This window comes from Macrobrachium rosenbergii, chromosome 11 (genome assembly GCF_040412425.1).
Source record: "Macrobrachium rosenbergii isolate ZJJX-2024 chromosome 11, ASM4041242v1, whole genome shotgun sequence".
Taxonomy (NCBI): Eukaryota; Metazoa; Arthropoda; class Malacostraca; order Decapoda; family Palaemonidae; genus Macrobrachium; species Macrobrachium rosenbergii.
In genome coordinates this window covers 24,337,135-24,345,320 of record NC_089751.1, presented here as the reverse complement: position 1 = coordinate 24,345,320, position 8,186 = coordinate 24,337,135, and the positions used below count along the sequence as shown (strand labels likewise).

The following is an 8,186-nucleotide window of genomic DNA, read 5'->3' as shown; positions in this document are numbered from 1 at the left end:
AGTAATTTGTAAAAAAAAAAAAAAAAAAAAAAAAAGGCACTCCACCAATGACGATCTTGTCCGCCCCCGCCATTCAATGATGCCTTTATCTCAAACTTGGCTCCCTGCAACAGGGGAGGGGGGTGGGGCAGGGAAGAGGGAGCGAGGGGTGAAGGAGGCGTTGCATCGTAAAGGTATATAGGAGAAGGCCAGGTGATTCCAGCAGTCGTCGAATGTACAGTACATCCGCTGCCCGTCTCCTTGGTCCGCTCCCTTCCCCGTTTCTTGGTTTCCCTCGCTCGCTCGCTCTCTCAGTCAGTCACTCGGCGCCTGTGACAAACAAGTCCCTCCGCGCACTGGCATTTCCAGCACGGATGCGGGATTTTGACGCTCGCTGGAACGTGAGCGATGGTCTGCTATTCTATTTTAGTTATGCCAGTTTTATTCAAGTGAAGGGGACAAAATATTTCTTTCGTACACCGTTTCCTTGAAGTGAACAACACAAGCTAACGGCGCACCTTAACATTTTGCGCATACACAAATTACGTTAAGATCGTGAAAACTCTATTTATACTTGCTGAACGATTACGCGCATGACCAAGGTAAGTGTTTTTGATAATTATATCATCCTGTTGGTAAATTTAATTTACTAATATACAACGCTGGAAAGAACGGCATTGCCAATGAAATCCTACGCTGGGAATAAATCTGGAAGTTACCAAAATTCATAGAATAAAATTTTGTTGGCTGAATCAGAAACTTTCCAAAGCTTATATAAACCATATTATAAGTACTCCAGATTAGGATGTTATTCAATATGCTACCAACTAAAAATTTTCAAATTAATTTTCCTGAACGCTTACTTATATTTTCCTTCCACGTAGACAGCCTACCTGCACTGTACAACTGGGAAATAATTCCTCTAGCCGTATAGCTGACCTTGACCCTATTAGGTGTAAAATAAGGCAGCAATGCTATTTCAAAGCGCACTGCTCCTCTGCCACGTTCTATTTAGGAGATTCACTTTTAGAGGCTTATTGTTTACTTGTCTCAAATTTTATTTCCACATTAGGGACCCCAACTAATGGAAGCTCGTCAATCATTTTAGTGGCCAATTGACTTATTCAACAAAAACTAGATAGCCTGGCGAAAATCAAGTATAGTCAAAATCCATGCATCACAAATCACAATATCTCGTGTACTGATGAAGTGAATCGCCTATCATACAATTATAAAACCATGTGCACTCGTCAAGTGACACATGAAATGCTGATATCAAAAGTTTCTACACTGAACTCCAGAATTCTCTCTCTCTCTCTTCGGCAAGCGTAAAAAAAACATAAACTTTTGCTTGTTAATTACTATAAATATACCGTCAAAGGACAGAGACGGCACAAACGATGAAAACAAAAGGGTTTGAGTCATACGTAATAATGACATAATTACAGCGTTTCTGCCCTGTACACCTCTACGTATCTCTCGCACACCTCTCCATTCATTCCCGGCCTGCAAGGCTGGAGTGCGCCATCCTCCGTTGTCCGCAAGCCTTTTTCCGAGCGATTTCAAGGCCACTGTGTTTCGCGTATTTTCTTCGTAGCTTGCTTTTAACTGCTTGGATCACACTGCCTTCTACTTGTGACGAAATGGCAAGCTTTGTTTTGTGTTGCTGTTCGAAAGGAACGTCGATTATGCGAACTTTTTTCATTTATCCAGCTTGATATAAAAAGTGGGAGACATAGGAAACCTTGATGAGTAAGTGATCAGACAATGCGTAGATAACTGACCTGACCCAAAGGGGATGAGCTAAAACAAAGAAGTCTGTAAGTTTATGGGGAACCTGTGCATCCCTTGCTTGCCACAGATTAGACGATGAAGGTGAAAAAAATAAATAAACGGAGGCATTGAATAGATATTCTGCCTTACCTTGAGTGTTTCTACCAACATAAATATGTTTAAGGAGAAAAATAAGAAAAAAATTAGTTTTCCCAAGAGTAAGGACAACAATATCAATAATATTAATGATAATAATAACCAGAGAACACCTGACAGATAAACATCAAAGTAATTCAATTAACACAAACTCCAGGCATTGCCGTGTGTCAAATCTGATGCTTTGTCCAGATATTATCAGAAGTAACGTTTGCAGAGTATTAAGAATAATGAAATCATTAAAAGTGTAACTTCACAAAAACCATGGACTTTTCACTAATCACATATCACTTTCTGATCGCTGAAACGATTCTCATAACTCAAGGCTCGTCATTACTATCTTTCGCATCTCCGTCAGAAATCGAGAGAAGATGAAAACTCCACAGATTCTTGAAAGGTTTCGGCGGAATTATATCTGTTTTCCTTATCAAATAATAATAATAATAATAATAATAATAATAATAATAATAATAATAATAATAGGTGCAGTAACATTAGCGGTTCTTTTGGAAATTGTGTTCCCCATCATAGCCTAATTGGTTTCAAATTTCCAAGCTCTAGGTTAAGTTGCTGCAGAAATCACTAAGGGTGCAATTCCGGAGAAGAATAAGAAGTTAACGGCGAGAGCAGTTCCATTTCATACTCCACAGAGTGTGAAGCCACGATAAGGACGAACCAAGGAGGTTGGACACACTTCTATTAAGTGCATAATCGAAAATTTCAGGAATACAGACATTTTATTTCTACCCATTTCATTTTTCGAAACTGTCGTTTAACCGACGTTAGTAAAAAATATATCAGCACATTTAAGTTTTGGAAAGAAATATACAAACTATTCCTACTCTCAGTTCGAAAGCAACAGAGTGAAAATGATCACAATAAAAAATCATCTCCAGGAGTCAATTGCAGACTGGGTAATCTCGAGTTGCTTACTATTTGTAAAAGCTCCTACAATGATTCTTTAAAGTTAATGACATAGCAAGAAAACCATTAAATGTTTTAGAGTCTAGCAAATTTAGTAAGAGACTCCGGCCGCTTCCTTGGGTCAATACGTTGTTGCCACTTCTTCCTCGTCCTTTAAATCCTTCCATAACAAGAGAAGCGAGTTTCCTTTGAGAATACTCAAATACGCTCTTATTACCGTCGCGCAACTTCTAGTCAAGTTTAACCTTCTGATTTGGCTATTTCATAACGTTTAAATGTTGCTGATCTCGTGTACTATACTCCAGCTACAAAAGGGTGAAACTCGAAGGCGCTGAGCACTTCTTCCATATCTTGTCTTTAAAACTTTGTTATTCATTTTCATACAAACGTCTTTTTTACGTCATTTGCATTTTCTTATTGCTTGTTCATTGCTGTTTAAAAATTTACGGAATGATTCTTTGCTTCATCTAAGTCCTATATCGTCCAAACTTACAATTAAATTTTTTCCAAAGTACGAATTTTCTTTCCAAGGTAAAAATTTACAATTTCATTAAGTACACCTATCGAAAGTGTCTCCATGCGCCATGGATAGACCAAGAGTTGGCTTTTTAACGATGGTATCTTGAGAGAATATTCCTCAAGAAGCATAACCGTGCCATATATGACCTTCTTAAACTGGTAAGCAAATTGTCACAGTTCGTCAAAAAATATACCTCGTTCCTCCTACGTTTATAATTATAATTTTAATCGAAATCAATAATAATGATTTACAAAAAAAAATATTATCTTCAGCGAGGGAATATACTATAATTATATGCTCGAAACTACCGGTTTCTGAACTATCTTGTAATAAAGATGAATATGATACTGGATAATGATAATTATGGCACAGCGCACTGACGCAAGACAATGGCCAAATTCTGTTCCTAAATTTGTCGCAGTATATTATCAACGGGAAACATTATATCATTATTAGTAACATAAGGAAATAACTTACGTATCCGAAGGTTAAAATTTAAGACAATACCGTTTTCGTTTCGAGACGAGAGAGAGAGAGAGAGAGAGAGAGAGAGAGAGAGAGAGAGAGAGAGAGAGAGAGAGAGAGAAGGCATTTCTCCTTGTCAAACAATATGCAGTATTTAATATATTTTGGCCTACTTTCTACTCTATAAACTCCTGCTCGACCTTCCAAGATGCACGGAGGTGAAAATTCACTGCGATGACAGACTTAAAACCGAGATTTGCCAACAGCCCAATTACCGCCTTCGTTCGCAAAATGCACTACTTTCCGAAACAGGAGCCACGTGCACGCTTTATGAAAATCTTGATGGCGTCACACACACACACACACACACACACACCAACTCAAAACAAGTTTTCTAAAACAGATGACTAAGAACTGTGAAGGCTTTCTTGAACAGAAAGATCATTGTTATGGACTTGACGTTTATAAATTGATGGAATTATTTTCGGGCGTTTAACAAACAAATCTGAAAGAATACAAGTGTAGGTTTGCGCCATTATATGTCGTGCGCTCTCACTCTGTCACGTGCGTGCAAGATAAGAGGGAAATGACGCAATGTATGTAGTTGGGAGGGAGGGATGGATGTGCTGCTAATGAGCCTTCTGTGTAGGTGTAAGAAACGACTGTTACGCTTACGCTGATTTTCTGTTCAGGGGTTGAACTGTTGTAGTATGAATGTGGTGCTAACGGATATTTTGTTTTTTTCTGGAGCTAAATCCTGTCTAGGGAGGTATATATATGCAGGTGTTTGTGAATGGCCGAATACAGTCATACAATAATCTATGTCAGAGCGGTTATATAATTACATTCGTACATTTACATTAGTAAATGTTTCTGTAGCACTGAGCTTGGAAACTGCTTGTCTTTTAACATCCTCAGGTTTCCTTACAAAAGAAAATTCCCAACCCCGAGGCTGCTACCCCAACATAGGGTCATCAAGCGACGATATTCCTGAGGTCGCCAAGCTCTCACAACATTGAACAAGTCCAATTATTTATGATTGCAGTCGGACGTACCGATTTTCCAGTACAGGCGACGTCAAAATTTTTTGCCTTTAATCCATTAGACCACACTAAACGTATTTCCTATATTCTTATATTTACCTGCATGTGTATACATGAACTTATATAAAGCTGCAGTAATGTATAATCAATGTTGGTATTCCTGAGCGTCGCGCCGCGTTTGGTACGTGTACGAGCTTCCCGTGTCGGTCGGGCAATCACGAACGGTCTGTGTGACGTCCAGTCTGAGGGAAGTCTCCTGCACACCACTACCACGGCTAAACGCTTGTACATTTCAATAATCTGTTCTTCATCTGTCGGTAAGTAGAGGTATTTACAGCCGTATATCGAAAATATGGCTAAGCATTTAATTCTTTTAAGTTCTTAAATCAGTAAGAAAAATGTTGGGCGCCGACCACAGTCACTGAAGCTTGTCTTACCTAGAAGTATTGCAAGACACTGTGAACATATATAATGAATATCTATAATGTTAAACAATAAATATGTATAATGTTCATAACTGAGACCTAAAACATTATGATACACTACCCAGCTGAAGCTATAAAGTATGAAAATACAGTGATGAAATTAATGTCTTCATGCTGGTATGAGCAGTTATACTAGGTACACAAGACGCCTTTAAATGACGTCAACTCCTCTTAAGAAGTTTCAAGTGGACATAATTTCAGCGTGTTTTCCTTAACGACACTTGGACGCAAGCTTTTCAATGAAAGTGTTTGTTAATTATCCGTAGAGTTTCCACATTCCTACCTGAAAATAAACTTGACCCGTGATCTCTCGAAAAGACAATATCTCACTTGAATGGAAATGGAAATCACCGCCAGTCAATGTACTCGTTTCGTTTTATCTGCCATTAATTTATTTAATCATTAAACTTCCAACATAATGATTTACAGAACAATCACCGAAATAACATGCAAACAGCAAATCATATCTGGGGAGAGATAGAGAGAGAGATGATTTGCATACATTTCAGTCTTCTATCAAGACCCCTGAAGTTGTTTCAAGGCTATACTGATCAAGTGAATAGTCATCCCTTCAGTTGTCAAGACAATGAACAGTCGATTGTCATGCAACATTCTAACGTTTGACTCGTCTTTTTCATTAAAAACTTGATTGCCTCAAAAATGGTCATGCTTTTCTTTGAAATATATCCAATATTTAACGAAGTGTGATAAAACCCTACCAAAAGCATCGACTGCGAAACACAACCAGCTGATGGCCATAATTGTCTTCATTCGTAAAGCTATGAAGTATTTCAAGGGACCTATGAAATGCATGCAATAACTGCACTCCAGCACTGATTACTAATCCCTGACTCAACATGACGTCGCATGCTGAAAGTAACAAGTTCCGAAGTTTGAGAAACTTTTGTTTTCATTTACCCTACCTAAATACATCCACGATGGAGATAGTCTGGTGTGAAAATCCGTTGAATAGGCTGAGGATATAAGTTCGTCCGTTTATAAGAACATTATTAGGAAGCACCATTGTCTGCTATAAATGTTTTCATGGCCGGCATACAGATCGTTCGACGAAGGTTCAGAGATTAAATTCTTGTATGTTTCTCGCCAGGCGAAAGCCAGATCATACGCAAATACTTCTTTCCCGTAACAAATCACAAATCCAAGAAGGGCGTATCTTGTTTTCACGTATACAATGTACGATCAAAAAGAATTCGTCACGCTTACTAGTAAGCTTGTTTTACCACGAAAAGGATGTATATTTTTTTCAATAAATGTCCAATAACCTTGGCTAATAGCAACAACATTTATTCTAATCTATTCCACAGACACTCCATCGTCTCTGATTCGCTACACAAACCCTGCTACCTTTCTTGCTTCAGTGTTCTATGACCCGTCTCTTTTCTCGTCCTACCATCAAACTGCCATACCAATCAACCACTTCCTTTCAACTGCATGAACAGTCATAGTTCCATCTTCCAGTTATCATTAACCCTTAAAGCCTTAAGTCTTGAAAACACTTACTCAAATTTTCTTCTGTTGAAACAATTTCAGACTCCATCACTAGTTTCTGTAGTTTCTCTTCACTGTTCCTAATCAGTCACCTATCATCTCAAAACATCTGTTACTCTATATTCCATTCGTGACCAATTTCTTATTCACAACTTTGCAGCTTACATCTAAGGTCCTTTCCTCTGACTTCTCACATCACCCCAGGCGCAAAGATATTCAACAGCCAAGGAAGCATAACACACATGTCTCAGAGACCTACCTTTACACCAAACCAGTCACTCTCCAGCCTACATATTCAAGCACGCATGCTCCTTACTGCATCTGCATTAATTCTATAAGTTTTTTTTTTCTTTCTCTTTACCCTCAAAGTTCTCAGTTTCACACGAATTCATGCTTGTTTAGTCCTAGTCCAACTCTGTTTAACTCCAATCAGTCCTTTGGTAAAATCCTACCATACACTTTCATTTGTGTACCAAGTAATGGTAAGCCCTACAATACGTAGTTACCTCCATTACTTTTATTCTTTCATGAAGGGAAATGTTCTTAATTTTGGGCCTTTTCCTGATCTAGACATACCATACCCACCTGGTCAGACTCTCATTCACACACTCACCATCTATTGCAACTTCACACTCATAACCCCCATCAACTCCTGGCATTTCTCTGTTCTTCAACTTATTTACTGCATCCACAAACATCCAGTCAACCCCCTCCACTCTCGAACTATTTGGCTGCCTCACTTCCATTCATCCCCAATGAATTGTCCGAATACTCGTTCCACTGAAAAAGAAATGCTTTATCCTCAGACAGTATCTCTCCATTTGCAACTTTCTACTGAGGTCAGTTTGATCGATAACCTTCCTCTAGACTTAGGACTTCCCTACAGAACAACTAATTCTCATTAAAGTACTTTGTTCTGTGTACCCATATATTCTCATAACTTGCCTTCCATTCTCTCTCCCCTTGTCCCTGACGGCCTATTCCATCCCCCTGTAAATCCGGTATGTGATCTCTTCTGCCTTACAATAATGCACCTAAAATAATCTCTCTTCACTTCACTAAACCTTTCACTGCCTCATCCCACCACTAACTAATTTATTATAGGCTTAAATTTGCACTCTGGAAATGATCAAAATGGAGGAAATATGTCTGCCCAAGTCTTTTCATGCGTTCAGTTTTATCCCTTCCCCATCGGTCATTACTACCTTAGTTTAATGAGAAAAAAAAATAAAAATAAAAAGTAACCTGCTCGGTATAATACACCCTTACGTTTATGCTATCGTACCTCCTGCCTTTGTGCTCCCCTCGTCGTTGCTCTTAAAAATACGTAGG

The 8,186-nt window shown here is 38.6% G+C and overlaps 1 protein-coding gene across 2 annotated transcripts in view; it reads left to right on the top strand.

The window, feature by feature from the left end:
* Positions 1–204: 204 nt before the first annotated feature.
* Positions 205–8,186, top strand: part of LOC136843244 (patched-related protein 18-like) — a 46,404-nt gene continuing 38,422 nt past the window's right edge. The window contains exon 1 of one of the 2 annotated variants that reach the window (XM_067111358.1): positions 205–581. The gene's annotated coding sequence lies outside the window, so the exon portion shown is untranslated. Of the gene's footprint in view, positions 582–5,068; positions 5,178–8,186 lie in introns of those variants that run through there. The other variant, XM_067111357.1, reaches the window with a different exon arrangement.